We start from the raw sequence: 14,493 nt of genomic DNA, 5'->3' as shown, positions 1-14,493 counted from the left end.
ACTTTTCCTCATTGAACGGAGGAGGCACTCAATGAGCAGCATTTGCTGGGAAGTTGTGAGCACTTTGTTAGATAAGTGTGTCTTGCCGTTAAACTGTATCACCGGAGCCGAGTACGGAGCACGGGTAACATTCCAGTGGGTATGTACGCACACATTATTTCCCAGTTGGAGACAAAGCAAACATATGTGAGAGTTCCTTTGTGTTGACTTTAATATCAATGTAGAGCATAACTGCTACATTACCCATCAATGACATGATTACTCCTAGTTGATAGCACCAATTATTTCACATGCCATTCTATTTAACCTAAAATTGTCAAAAAGGGCATTGAAATTTAGTAGTTGTCAGTCGTAAGTTGTAACGTAGAATTGACCGAAAATCAATCCCCATACTTATAGAAAGTGCAACAGCAATGACACTCAATGCTTTAGTAGTTGTCACGTGCCATTGCTTTTGCAAAACAATTGCCCGCAAAAACATTCAGATTTACGACAGAAACCGTCAATACTCTAATAGTTGACAGAGAGCTTCGTTGTTAAGTGTTTCACAATATAACTATCTAACTGAAAGAGGATAAGAAGAAGAAAGTTCATCAGAAGTCGATTCTCTTACCTACAACGGCCAGGACATGCCAGCTTGGTAAGGTACTTCCTTAATCAGGAGATTGTGGCAGAGCAGCAACAAAAGAAATCAAGAAAAGATATTAATCTTGCCATATAGGGTCCCTGGCATGTTTTGCCCATACGAAAATTGATTTAGGAGTGGCTTAAACAACGGCATGTTGACAACTGACATTAGGCTCCTTCATGTTTATGTTTGTTTAGACAACATGTTTCTTAATTTATAAACTCACCTGAGGAGCATAGTTATGCCCCGACCGATCTCGGACATCCATAGGTTGTACTGTAGGTGAGAAGATTCTAGATTGAATCCCTTGAGCGCGCAACACTATCTGAAGGGGTGATTGAAAAAAATTGAACCTGAATCTGAAGTTAATGTGGATTCAAGTATACACCAGAAAGAAAACAAATTCAGAACAAAAACTGTGGGAAAACGAACCTGATCCAGAGGAAGAAAATAATCTTGACGCAATAAGCTCCTTGATTACACGGGATCCATGCCTCAACTTGGTTTTGAGAGAGACGTGGATTTGTTTTTCAACTGGGGGAGGGATAGAGTACAGATTAGAGGAAGCGAAGGTGAAGATAGGTATTTTAGGGCTTCCTTGTACAACCATGAAAGGATCTTTTCGGTTTCTTCTACATCCATGAAAAAATTATGGGCCTTCTGATCAATTGCTCTTCTACCTGTTAACAAACTAACTAAAGCACCATGATTTGAAAAAACAGAACTATCTAATCACCATTGCAAAGCCAAAGGATAGTAGTATTGACTCAGCTCCTTGCCAAACCCAAGTTCATGTGTGCAGGAGAGGAGATTCTGCCCACTAACATGGCAATCCAGTGGCACTCCATCTAGCGCACCCACAAATCCATTACACGGTCCATAAGAGAACTTCAGAGATGAAAATTACCTTGCCGAGCAACCACTCAGAACATGGCCGAATTTGCTATGCGGAGCGCGATCTTCACCGGGTACATCCATGCCTCAGCGGTCCGGTGAGTGGAGGGGTACAACAGGGAACCATTGTTGTAGCTTATAGGCGACCAGCCGCGTCGCCACCATGCGATCGGAAGCATCCGCCGCAGCGTGCTGGTCCAAGAGAGAGGACTAAGGAGAGAGATGGTTAACGGTGGCGGTGGAAGCGGTGGGATGCGACATAGAGTGGATGTGGTGGGCAGCGGCGACAGATGAGACAGGGAGCGACGATGATGGTGGGGAGCCGGGCGGCGGCACGATCCATGGCAAGCTACGGGTGTGGTGGTGGCCTTCAGAAGGTTAGGGATACGGGAGGAGTTCTTGTTTTTAGCAACCATGGTGGAAGGACCACGGGCCTTCTTTTTTAACAACCCTGATGAAAGGACCGTGGGCCTTCAGTGTTTTTTGTCCGACTTAAGCACGCCATTAAGCAAAAGTTACATGCGTTAATCTTCGCCGTAATAACTCGGTCCCACCAGAGATGAATGGCTCATAATTTCTAATTAACATGGTAATTTCTAGGGAGTCTGTAATTAGTATAGGTATAGATTTTTCCTTGCCAAATTCCACCTACCAAAAGCGCTTCACTCACCGGCAACGGCGCCAGAAAAGAGTCTTGATGACCCACAAGTATAGGCGATCTATCGTAGTCCTTTTGATAAGTAAGAGTGTCGAACCCAATGAGGAGCAGAAGGAAATGATAAGCGGTTTTCAGCAAGATATTCTCTGCAAGTACTGAAATAAGTGGTAACAGATAGTTTTGTCATAAGATAAATTGTAACGAGCAACAAGTAACAAAAGTAAATAAAGTGCAGCAAGGTGGCCCAATCCTTTTTGTAGCAAAGGACAAGCCTAGACAAACTCTTATAATAGGAAAAGCGCTCCCGAGGACACATGGGAATATCGTCAAGCTAGTTTTCATCACGCTCATGTGATTCGCGTTCGGTACTTTGATAATTTGATATGTGGGTGGACAGGTGCTTGGGTACTGCCCTTACTTGTACAAGCATCCCACTTATGATTAACCTCTATTGCAAGCATCCACAACTACAACAAAAGTATTAAGGTAAACCTGACCATAGCATGAAACATATGGATCCAAATCAGCCCCTTACGAAGCAACGCATAAACTAGGGTTTAAGCTTCTGTCACTCTAGCAACCCATCATCTACTTATTACTTCCCAATGCCTTCCTCTAGGCCAAAATAATGGTGAAGTGTTATGTAGTCGACGTTCAAATAACACCACTAGAGGTTAGACAACATACATCTTATCAAAATATCGAAGGAATACCAAATTCACATGACTAATAATAGCAAGACTTCTCCCTTGTCCTCAGGAAAAAACGTAACTACTCACAAAGCATATTCATGTTCATAATCAGAGGGGTAATAATGTGCATAAAGAATCTGAACATATGATCTTCCACCAAATAAATCAACTAGCATCAACTACAAGGAGTAATCAACACTACTAGCAACCTACTAGCACCAATCCCGGACTTGGAGACAAGAATTGGATACAAGAGATGAACTAGGGTTTGGAGATGAGATGGTGCTAGTGAAGATGTTGATGGAGATTGCCCTCTCCCAATGAGAGGAGCGTTGGTGATGATGATGGTGATGATTTCTCCCCCCGGAGGGAAGTGTCCCCGGCAGAACAGCTCTGCTCGAGCCCTAGATTGGTTCCGCCAAGGTTCCGCCTCGTGGCGGCGGAGTCTCGTCCCGAAGGTTGCCCTATATTTTTTTCTCATCGAAAGACTTCATATAGGAGAAGATGGGCGTCGGAGAGCCACCAGGGGGCCCACGAGGTAGGGGGGGGGGCGCCCAGGGGGAGGGCGCGCCCCCACCCTCATGAGCAAGGTGTGTGTCGGCATTCTGGGAACGGGGGTCCACAGACTTGCCTGCCTGCGGCCTGCGGCGTGGCTCAAAGGGGGCCCTAGCACGACCCATCTTCATCAACACAAGCTCAAGACCCTCGCGAGGGGCCAAGCCTCACGGGGCGGACGACAAGGAGCTTCCTCAGGCACGGCCTCATCAGGCTGGCTCACGAGGAGGCGGAGAGATCAAGGCGGGGTACCTCGCGAGGTGCCGATGACGCAAGCCATGACGACCAAGGGCGCCAGTCGGGTGCCAGCCCGCGCGGTGTCCTCCTTTCCTCTTTGGTGCAAAGGGAGCAAGCGCAGGCGAGAGCATCAAGCAAAGGCATCCATTTCGGTGCAACAAGATCAAGACCAGCACAATGGCAGGGAGGAAGTCATTGTGGAGCCCAAGCAGGCGTCACCACCAGAGCCTTTGACAGGCGAGGACCAACTTTAGTCAGGATAAGTGTACCCGCTGTTCCCCTTCAAAATGGCCAATTGTTGGCGCCCTTCCCGCTCAATATTTGGGAGGAGGCCCAGGGACTTTGCCTATAAATAGAACTAGCCACCCCCAGGGTAGAGGGGACAGGATAAAGAGAGGCACCTAGAATAGAGAGAGAGACTGAACTCCTCCTAGCAGTTCATCGCACCAACCAAGAACAGACCCTCACGAGGCTGTTCTTCCTTGTATTGTTCATCATCAGCCCAAGAGGCAATCCACCACACCACACACTGGAGTAGGGTATTACACCACAATGGTGGCCTGAACCAGTATAAACTCTGTGTCTCTTGTGTTGTTCCTCTGGTAGTTTAGATCCTGGCGATTCGGCGAGGAACAGGTAGGTAGAGGGCGAAATCTCCGCGCGCACCCCAGTGTTCGAACCTCAAGGGTCTGCCAGAACCCGAAATCCGACATTTGGCGCGCCAGGTAGGGGTGCGCCGGAATTCGTCTTCCGTCGCCCTATTCTTCCCCGACCGTCGCATCCATGTCTGACGCTCGTCGGGCTCGCGCCGAGCGCCGAGCCGCCCTCGCTTCCCGCGTCGCCCAAACGGCTCCCGTCGGGGGGCGTCCTCATCGTTCCCCGTCACCTGCCGTCAACGCCGCCACCGGCCCGGCGGGGAACGAGCAGCAAGCATCGTCCCAGCATCCGTACATGAGGCGAGACGACCGCACCGCTACATCCTCGCTCACCCCTGTTGTTTCTTCATCCCCGCGCAGCCATGGAGGCTCGAGCTGCGATCATCACGGCAAACGAGCTCCTGCGCTACCGCCCAATCGACGACGTCTATGAAGAGTGGCTCGACCGAGTTGCCGAGCTCGTCCGCGCCGCTGGGGGCTCCCCCGCGCCGTCCTTCTCGCTGCACCGCGCGCCGCCCTGCGCGGGTAATGAAGCTCCCGGGGCGCCTCAACCGCCTCCCCCTCAAGAAGGCGCCATGGCCCCAAGGTGCGCGGCCCCTGGGCGGAACCCGCTCCGTCAGGCGCCAGCGCGGCAAGAGCAGAGCTGCCAAGAAGTCCCTCGCCCTCGAGAAGCTGCCCGAGCGCTCCCTGCTCCAGCTCGTCGCGACCACGCTCCTGCTCCAGCACGTCAAGATCCCGCGTTGCTCCCAGGTGCAGTGCATGGGGACCCGCAGGACCAAGCTCTTCGTCACCCAAGGCCTCCCGTAGCCACATCGGGCTGCCGCGCCTTCACCACCGAGCTGCGCAGCGTCGCATGGCCCGACAAGTTCAAGCCAGACCTGCCTCCTCGCTACGACGGCACGGCTGACCGTGCAGAGTTCCTCCAGCTCTACGAGCTGGGCATCGAGGTTACCAACGGGGACGAGAAGGTCATGGCAAACTGGTTTCCCATGGCGCTCAAGGACGGGGCCCGTACCTGGCTCCTGAACCTGGCTCCAGGCACGATCTCCTCCTGGGACGAGATGCACACCTGCTTCATCGCCAACTTCTAGGCTACTCCCGACCGGCCACCCGCCGTGAGCGACATGCGCCGTATCAAGCAGCAACCAGGGGAAACCCTGTAGAAGTACATCCAATGCTTCAACAACGCGTGCCTCAAGATTCCCAAGGTGACCGAGGAGGCCATCATCTCAGCCTTCTCCGACGGCGTGCGCGACGTCAAGATGAAGGAGGAGCTGGCGATGCATGAAGACCTGTGCACCTCCTTGGAGCTGTTCACCTTGGCGACCAAGTGCGCCAGGGCTGAGGAAGGGCGTCTCTCCCTCCTCGAGCTGCCTGCCGCAGACCCAGAAGAGAAGAAGCCCAAGGCCAAGGACGTGAAGCGCAAGGGGGCTGCCGTGCTCGCGGCAGAACCAGACACCAAGCGGGGCAGAGATCAACCCGAATCCTCCAAGGGCGGTCGGTACTGCGTGTACCACGACCTCCACACCCACAACACCAATGAATGCCAAGAGCTCCGAGCCATGCGTGAAGGAAGGGTTGGCCGACGTCCCGACCGCAGCGACCGGGGCTACGGCCGAGGAGGAGGAAGGAACGCAGGACGCTGGGAAGACCGTGGCCCACGCCAAGGGTGGCGCGACCAACCTCGCGAGGATCGCTGGCAGGACCCGTGTAGCGACCCGACCTCAGACGGTCAAGCCTCTGTGTTACTGTGCCATCCCTGGATCAGTATGCTGGCACACACAGTACATCAATGTATATATCAAAGTGCAATCACATGTATAAATAACGTAAAATGATATATACCTCATAATACTCAGCGGAAACAATCAAACGGGTGTGGAGTCCCATCAACGCCATCGGCAGGTTGAGTGTAGACCGTAACCCTGTATCGTAATTCTTACTCGTCGAGGAAATATCTGCAACATGATACGTTGCAGCCGTGTAGGTCAGTACATTGAATGTACCGGCAAGACCACAATAAGAGAAAACAGATGATAAACTATACTATATGCAGTATGGCTTTGTGGCTCTGTGTCTGAGTTTTGTTTGCGTAAAAGCTGTTTATTTTCCCTACATCAAAGGAATAAATGAAGTCTGTACTATGGAGTTTTCTATCATGACATGGTTCCGCCAACCGATGTCTCATAGCCCAAAATCATCATAAGTTGCCCACAATTATGTTATCAGTCCGGTGTTGAGAGTTCCGAGATAGATCCAAGTCCAGAGGCTCAAATTGTCCGTAACTGGGGACACGGCTAATCGATTAGGTTTTAAACCCTCTGCAGAGGTTTGTACACTTTACCCACAAGATTCGATCCCTCTCTTTACGTTCTCGCACTTCAGGGTGTTTGAGAACAAGATGACCGAAACATGGTCTTCCGAAGAGTTCCTCTGACCACTGTCCGGTACCCATCCGTCCTACCGTAGTTCTACATCTGCTAGTACCGTCCCAGCCAGAGTCACAACTAAGGTCAACCAAGCCAGAGCCCATAATGACTTGCGGTTGCACAGGTAAGCTTCCGGGCGTGAAGTATTCTTCCGTCTCTTTGAGTCTGGGTGAAGCTTTCCGCAAGATGTCATGGCGCTTCTCCATGCATCCCGGCCAACCACTGGGTTCTCCAGGGTGCCCGTCAACCGTCCTTCACCCAGTAGTGTGTATTGAAATCCTGTCTCGAGTCTTGAAGTCTTGAGGTCTTGAAGAGGCAGTCCTTGCAGATTCCATCATGGAGTTGTCGTCATTGACGTAGAATCCTCCCTTCTCACATCACTCCCGAGCACTCATACCAAACCCCGTCTACTATAGCGTAGCATAAAAATAAATAACGTCCCGGGCTTGGTAACAGGGTGATGGGTTCCTACCTCATGCATACTACTCAACTACAAGAATTTCAATAACACTACTGAGGGGTGGTTGCAATGGTGCCACTAAATGCAATAAAACAGAGGTAAGGAAAGCATGGTCAAAGTGAACTTGCCTGGTATGTTGATGAAGATATAAACGCTCTCGGAAACTTGATAAAACTATTCGTCACTCCGATGTAAATCTATATAGTCAAACATAGCATTCATATAAGCAAACATCCTAGCAAACAATTTTAGCACTCGAAATAAAAATCAAAACAGCAAGGAAAATCGATAATAAAACTCAAACAAAAATCAAAAGAAACTTCAAATAAAACTACAAAGAAAAACTACTAACGAAGATCTATGACTTTGCTACAAACATCTAATATAGTTTTGCCGTAAGTAAAAATTTAACAACAATTAAAATACTAAACTAATAAATTAACAGAAAATAAAATGTAAAATAACTAATTTAACAGAAAGTATTTTTTTCCATAAAATTTTATTTGCAAAAAGAAACAAATAAAAAGCTTTTATAAAACACTAACTATGACCTAAACAAGTTCTCATACAAAACTAAGTAAAATAAATCTTAAAAATAAAAACAAATTTTTCTTTTGTTGACTAACAGAAACAAAACTAAATTTTCAAGAGTGGGAAAAAGAAATAATTTAAAACTAATAAAAACAATAAAGAAAAGACTAAAACAAAACTATAACTAAAACAGTACTGTTTTGCTAAAAACTTAATTTAAAATGAACTAAAAATAAATAACTATATTCTACTGGATAGACAAAACCATAATGAAACATTAGCAAAAAGAATCAATCCAAAATATTTTGTAAAACTCAAGTTATGGCCAAAATAGTGATTTCAACAAATTTTATCCAACTCAAATTTAAACTACTCAAATTGTAAAACTAAGTACGCAAACAGAAACTTCAACAAATTTGTGACACAAAGCAAAAAGAATCACTCAATTTGGATCTAAAACATAAAAGTTATAGGCAATATAAAATCAGAACTATTCTGTTCTTAAAACAGAAACGAAATTAACCAAAAAAAAAACTAACGGGCGCTACGGGGTGTGCAAGCTGAAACTAAACAGTGCTCGGGCGGAAAATTACCGAAACGCGCATGGGCTAAAAGAGAAAGACCGATCGGCTAAACCGACTATACATGAACCGATCTAAACCGAATAAAAACCGGAATTAAACCGATCTAATCTAAAAAAAAACTACCCGTTCATTACATCTAATCTACACCGTCGAAGGGAGATCGGGCGGTCGAGGGCTTACCGCGGCGACGGAAGAGCTCCGGCGAGGTTGCCGTCGGCGGTGGTGGCTTGGGGATGACGCAGGCGAGGCCTCCGGTGGTCCTCGGCAACGGCGAAGGAGACGGGCGGACGCGGCGCGTCGCTGCGGTCTCGATGGTGGTGGAGTTCGTCTCCAGGGAGGTCCGAGGCGAGCGAGGCGAGCTTGGCGGGCTTCGGCTCCAGCGGTGGCGTCGGTGGTGGAGATGGCGGCGGCGTTTTGGTGGCTATGGAGCTCGGGCGAGGGGTTGGGGAGGTGCGGGTGAGCTTGCGGGAGCGGTTGGCGGACTCGGCGACGGGTGAGGTGGTCGAGGGCGGGCTCTAGGGCATCAATGGCGGCGGCGGGTGTCTCGGACTCCGGCGAGCAATGGCGGGCGAGGCAAAGGGTTTCGGCGAGGGGAAAGCTTGGGAACGGGTCGAGGGGAGGAGTATATATATAGGGGGGGTAGACTTGGAGGAGGGGGCAAAGGATTTCACGAATCCCGCGATCTCCGGCGATGGCCGACGCGGCTGTGCTCGGGAACGAAATCCCGTTCGTGAGGAAGGAGATGATCTGGCACTACCGAGCCGGATTTGGCCCAAAACAAAAAAATACCTTTCCTTTTTAAAAAGATTCCGCGAATAAAAATCATTTTAGAAAATAAATTGAAAACAAAATATAGGAGTATTATATATCAAAACGATCAGAAAATTAAGCACAATTTAATCGGATAATTTCCAGGGGCAAATAAAATACTTTTTTGAAAAATCATTTTTTTAAATTCAAACAAAAATCCAAATGACTTTCAAAACTCTATGAAAAAATATTCCAACATTTTGGGGTGTCATGTTACTCCCTCTCAACACTTTTGTTCAAGTGTTCTTTGTCAGAAAAGTTTTTGAATAAAACTCAAATGCCACTTTGAGTTAAAATAAATAAATTAAATGACAACTTCAAAATGAAATTTTTCTTTACTTCCCACTCTCTTTCATTGAAGAAATCATGAGGATCATTGAGTGGCATGAAGTTTGAAATATTTCCAAATTCAAATATTTTCAAACAGAAACTTTTTTTTGGAAAGTCCTTTTTATTCCCTCTCAACAAAACTTCAAAAGTTTAAAATTCTAATAAATTTCACTCAATCAATCACTCAACAATCAATCAACAATCATATATTTTAATTATTATAACATTCCAAAATTTATAATTTTGGGATGTTACAAACTACCACACTTAAAATGAATCTCGTCCTCGAGATTCGGAGAGGCTAGCAAGAAATAGGTTAGGGTTTGGGGGTCTTCAAAAATCCATCGATCATCTCCGGGGTCTCGGGTGCTACCACCCTTAGAAGCATCGTTACAGTTCCATCAAAACTCATATACTCCATCCTTACCATTGACAGTGTCGGTCTTCTCAAATCGTAAGGATAATTCCTTCTCTGGGCTCTTCCGGTGGTGGCATAACCTTTTCCTCAATTCTTTTGTCCTTTTTCCTCTTGGTAAGGTTATTCCGAGACTGGGTCTTCATAGCTGACGGGTCTGGCACCAATTCTAAACAACTATCGATATCTCATGGTGGTCGACAATTTATGGTTTCTCCTGCAGAAAACGGGTCTGGGTTGAACCTCACCGTATAACCTACGGTTGGCAACAACTGCCGTGTACAAGGAAAAAATACCTATACCTTTCTAAGGTTTAAACAAGGTTTTGATCGTCGTCTCTCTACTATAGGTAAGTCACTCAGATTTTACCATCCCATATAGCAAAGCAAATAATAAGAGTAAGTCGGAATGGTGATCAATCCATCCCGCACCCAAATCATTACCTTGTACATGGTTTAGCGAATCTCGCATTCTAACACTCGGTCATCCTCACAAGCATTGCAGAATTTCTCTTGTCGACGAACCAAGTTCGGAAAAATCCATTGATTCTGCAGGCCAAACAAACATCTATCGTTCCTTAACAACTCTCAGGTTTTGCGTAAACTCCTATAGAATCGTCGGTTGATCAAATCGTAGTCTATTCCCAAAATTTCTTTCTCCAGTGGGTACTTGAGCCTTATTAATTCCTGGGCCTGTGGGTTATGAGCCCACTTCAACACTTGTACCACTTTCACTCATCCTTGGAGTTACAATTGCTCCATTTTCCAACATTACACCACTTTAAATCCAATAACATTTCATTTCTTAATACCATCATATCAAAGATAAAACTTCAACTCATTTTTTTTTCAAACTTCAACCTGTGGGACACATTTCCATTTCCATTGGTCTAGTGTTCTTCATAGGGTACTATCACCCTTAAAATGAAATTCACAAATCCATCCATAGACCATATTTCTCATATCCTCGAAAATGGTCAAAATCCGTGTTCATAGAGTAACAACTCATACAATTAAACATATGAAAACATGTCACCTTAACTTTATTGATTTCATGAATCCATTACAAACTCTGAGCACCCATTACATAACTCAACTTATTGTAATCATGAAAAGAAAAATTGGTTTCTACCACTCTTATTATCCATATCAAAATTCCAACTACTCAACTCCAGCTTCCTTCTTGTAGGAACATTTAGTAGCATAATGTCCTGCTTCCTTGCAATGAAAACACATAACTTTCGATAAGTCTTTGGGCTTCTTGGAGATGGTGCCTGCTCCTTGAGTTCCTTGCTTCCTTTCAAGACAATGATTGGCATAATGCCCGACGTCCTTACATTCAAAACAGGTAATATGACTCTTGTCCCTCTTTGCAAAAATTGGGTTGTTCTGAGGGTGTCTTTGTTTTTTCTCTTCCGGGGTTTCTTCGTTCTGATCAAACCTTTTATTCCCTGTGGATCAAACTCTATTGCTTCCGTCGGGAATTATCCCAGATACTCTTTTCTTTCCTTGGTGCAATACTGTGAAAAATGTCCTTCTTCTCCACATGAATAGCAGGCATTGGAGTAAAATCTGTTGAGGCCTTCTCCATCAGGGTCTTCAACACATTCCTTCATCACAGGTTCTTTCATAACTTCTCGGAGGGCTTCTTTCATTCCTTCTTCCTGCTCCTGAATAGTTTGTTGCACCATGGGGTAAATGTGACACTGAGTCGGGTAGTGGGTGGTTCCTTCACACAAGAAACAAGTCACCTGACTAGTTGGGCATTCCTCAGCTGGGTGTTTCTCCTCACAATGAGGGCATCCATCCTTGTGTTCCTCCTGGGTGTGTCCTATTTCTCCGCAAATCTTGCAGGCACAAGGTTTCTTCTTCGGGTTATCATAGTGCTTCCGGATGAGACGTGATCTCAACAGGGTCTTCCTGAATTCCTCCCAAGTTCTTGCTCCATTAAATCCTTGTATGGCTTGATGCATATTCCACCAGGTTGCAGCACTTCCTTCAAAGTACTGAAGAGCGTACGATACTTCATTCTTCCTTGTAACCAAATTGCTCCTGAAGTGATTCTCCATGTTCTGAATCCCTAGCTCTGCCTCCGGCTGAGTCTTCGGTCCAGAGAATATCAGTCCAACTTCATTCATCATCTATGGGGTCCAAAAGTTTTGGGATGAGATATGAGAGAGGCGGGGAGGGATATACACACAATACAGACAATAGTTTTTGAAGAAACAAGTTTTACTTTGTGGCCGTCGGAAAACATCAAACAAATGACAGCTCACAAATCGTTGTATCTAACGTAAGTGTGTAACAGGGGTTTGGTCTTCTAAAGGTCAAATCTCTTCAGATCCTTCAAGTTTTCGGAGTCTTCAACTGTTGTTGCTTCTAATACATGGTGAAATCCTCTTTACTCTGAAAGGGTCATCAATTCCTTCTTGGAGCGTCTTCAGTTGATCCTCCGGTTGATTAAAAGGGAAAAGGGGTATATTCTAACTATTTGAGGTGAGAGTGTCAGAAGAGATGAGAAGTAAGAGTCTTTTTGTAAATAGAGTTTTTGAGATATCCTGTCCTAGGGCTTTCCGATGTCTAGGGTCACGTCCTACAGTCAACATGTGCTCTGATACCATTTCTGTAGCGACCCGACCTCAGACGGTCAAGCCTCTGTGTTACTGTGCCATCCCTGGATCAGTATGCTGGCACACACAGTACATCAATGTATATATCAAAGTGCAATCACATGTATAAATAACGTAAAATGATATATACCTCATAATACTCAGCGGAAACAATCAAACGGGTGTGGAGTCCCATCAACGCCATCGGCAGGTTGAGTGTAGACCGTAACCCTGTATCGTAATTCTTACTCGTCGAGGAAATATCTGCAACATGATACGTTGCAGCCGTGTAGGTCAGTACATTGAATGTACCGGCAAGATCACAATAAGAGAAAACAGATGATAAAATATACTATATGCAGTATGGCTTTGTGGCTCTGTGTCTGAGTTTTGTTTGCATAAAAGCTGTTTATTTTCCCTACATCAAAGGAATAAATGAAGTCTGTACTATGGAGTTTTCTATCATGACATGGTTCCGCCAACCGATGTCTCATAGCCCAAAATCATCATAAGTTGCCCACAATTATGTTATCAGTCCGGTGTTGAGAGTTCCGAGATAGATCCAAGTCCAGAGGCTCAAATTGTCTGTAACCGGGGACACGGCTAATCGATTAGGTTTTAAACCCTCTGCAGAGGTTTGTACACTTTACCCGCAAGATTCGATCCCTCTCTTTACGTTCTCGCACTTCAGGGTGTTTGAGAACAAGATGACCGAAACATGGTCTTCCGAAGAGTTCCTCTGACCACTGTCCGGTACCCATCCGTCCTACCATAGTTCTACATCTGCTAGTACCGTCCCAGCCAGAGTCACAACTAAGGTCAACCAAGCCAGAGCCCATAATGACTTGCGGTTGCACAGGTAAGCTTCCGGGCGTGAAGTATTCTTCCGTCTCTTTGAGTCTGGGTGAAGCTTTCCGCAAGATGTCATGGCGCTTCTCCATGCATCCCGGCCAACCACTGGGTTCTCCAGGGTGCCCGTCAACCGTCCTTCACCCAGTAGTGTGTATTGAAATCCTGTCTCGAGTCTTGAAGTCTTGAGGTCTTGAAGAGGCAGTCCTTGCAGATTCCATCATGGAGTTGTCGTCATTGACGTAGAATCCTCCCTTCTCACATCACTCCCGAGCACTCATACCAAACCCCGTCTACTATAGCGTAGCATAAAAATAAATAACGTCCCGGGCTTGGTAACAGGGTGATGGGTTCCTACCTCATGCATACTACTCAACTACAAGAATTTCAATAACACTACTGAGGGGTGGTTGCAATGGTGCCACTAAATGCAATAAAACAGAGGTAAGGAAAGTATGGTCAAAGTGAACTTGCCTGGTATGTTGATGAAGATATAAACGCTCTCGGAAACTTGATAAAACTATTCGTCACTCCGATGTAAATCTATATAGTCAAACATAGCATTCATATAAGCAAACATCCTAGCAAACAATTTTAGCACTCGAAATAAAAATCAAAACAGCAAGGAAAATCGATAATAAAACTCAAACAAAAATCAAAAGAAACTTCAAATAAAACTACAAAGAAAAACTACTAACGAAGATCTATGACTTTGCTACAAACATCTAATATAGTTTTGCCGTAAGTAAAAATTTAACAACAATTAAAATACTAAACTAATAAATTAACAGAAAATAAAATGTAAAATAACTAATTTAACAGAAAGTATTTTTTTCCATAAAATTTTATTTGCAAAAAGAAACAAATAAAAAGCTTTTATAAAACACTAACTATGACCTAAACAAGTTTTCATACAAAACTAAGAATTTTTTTTTAAATAAAAACAAAATTTTCTTTTGTTGACTAACAGAAACAAAACTAAATTTTTCAAGAGTGAAAAAAAGAAATAATTTGAAACTAATAAAAACAATAAATAAAAGACTAAAACAAAACTATAACTAAAACAGTACTGTTTTGCTAAAAACTTAATTTAAAATGAACTAAAAATAAATAACTATATTCTACTGGATAGACAAAACCATAATGAAACATTAGCA

The 14,493-nt window shown here is 45.2% G+C and overlaps 1 long non-coding RNA gene across 1 annotated transcript; it reads right to left on the bottom strand.

Annotated features, from left to right (window-relative positions):
* Window positions 1-739: 739 nt before the first annotated feature.
* Window positions 740-1,594, bottom strand: LOC123089842 (uncharacterized). Its single transcript, XR_006442396.1, has 3 exons — window positions 1,536-1,594; window positions 1,061-1,308; window positions 740-953 (listed from the first exon to the last, which is right to left on the bottom strand). It is a non-coding gene; the product is annotated as an uncharacterized lncRNA (long non-coding RNA).
* Between the last annotated feature and the right edge of the window lie 12,899 nt (window positions 1,595-14,493).

Source organism: Triticum aestivum, chromosome 1B (genome assembly GCF_018294505.1).
Source record: "Triticum aestivum cultivar Chinese Spring chromosome 1B, IWGSC CS RefSeq v2.1, whole genome shotgun sequence".
Classification (NCBI taxonomy): Eukaryota; Viridiplantae; Streptophyta; class Magnoliopsida; order Poales; family Poaceae; genus Triticum; species Triticum aestivum.
This window is presented reverse-complemented; position numbering and strand designations above follow the sequence as displayed.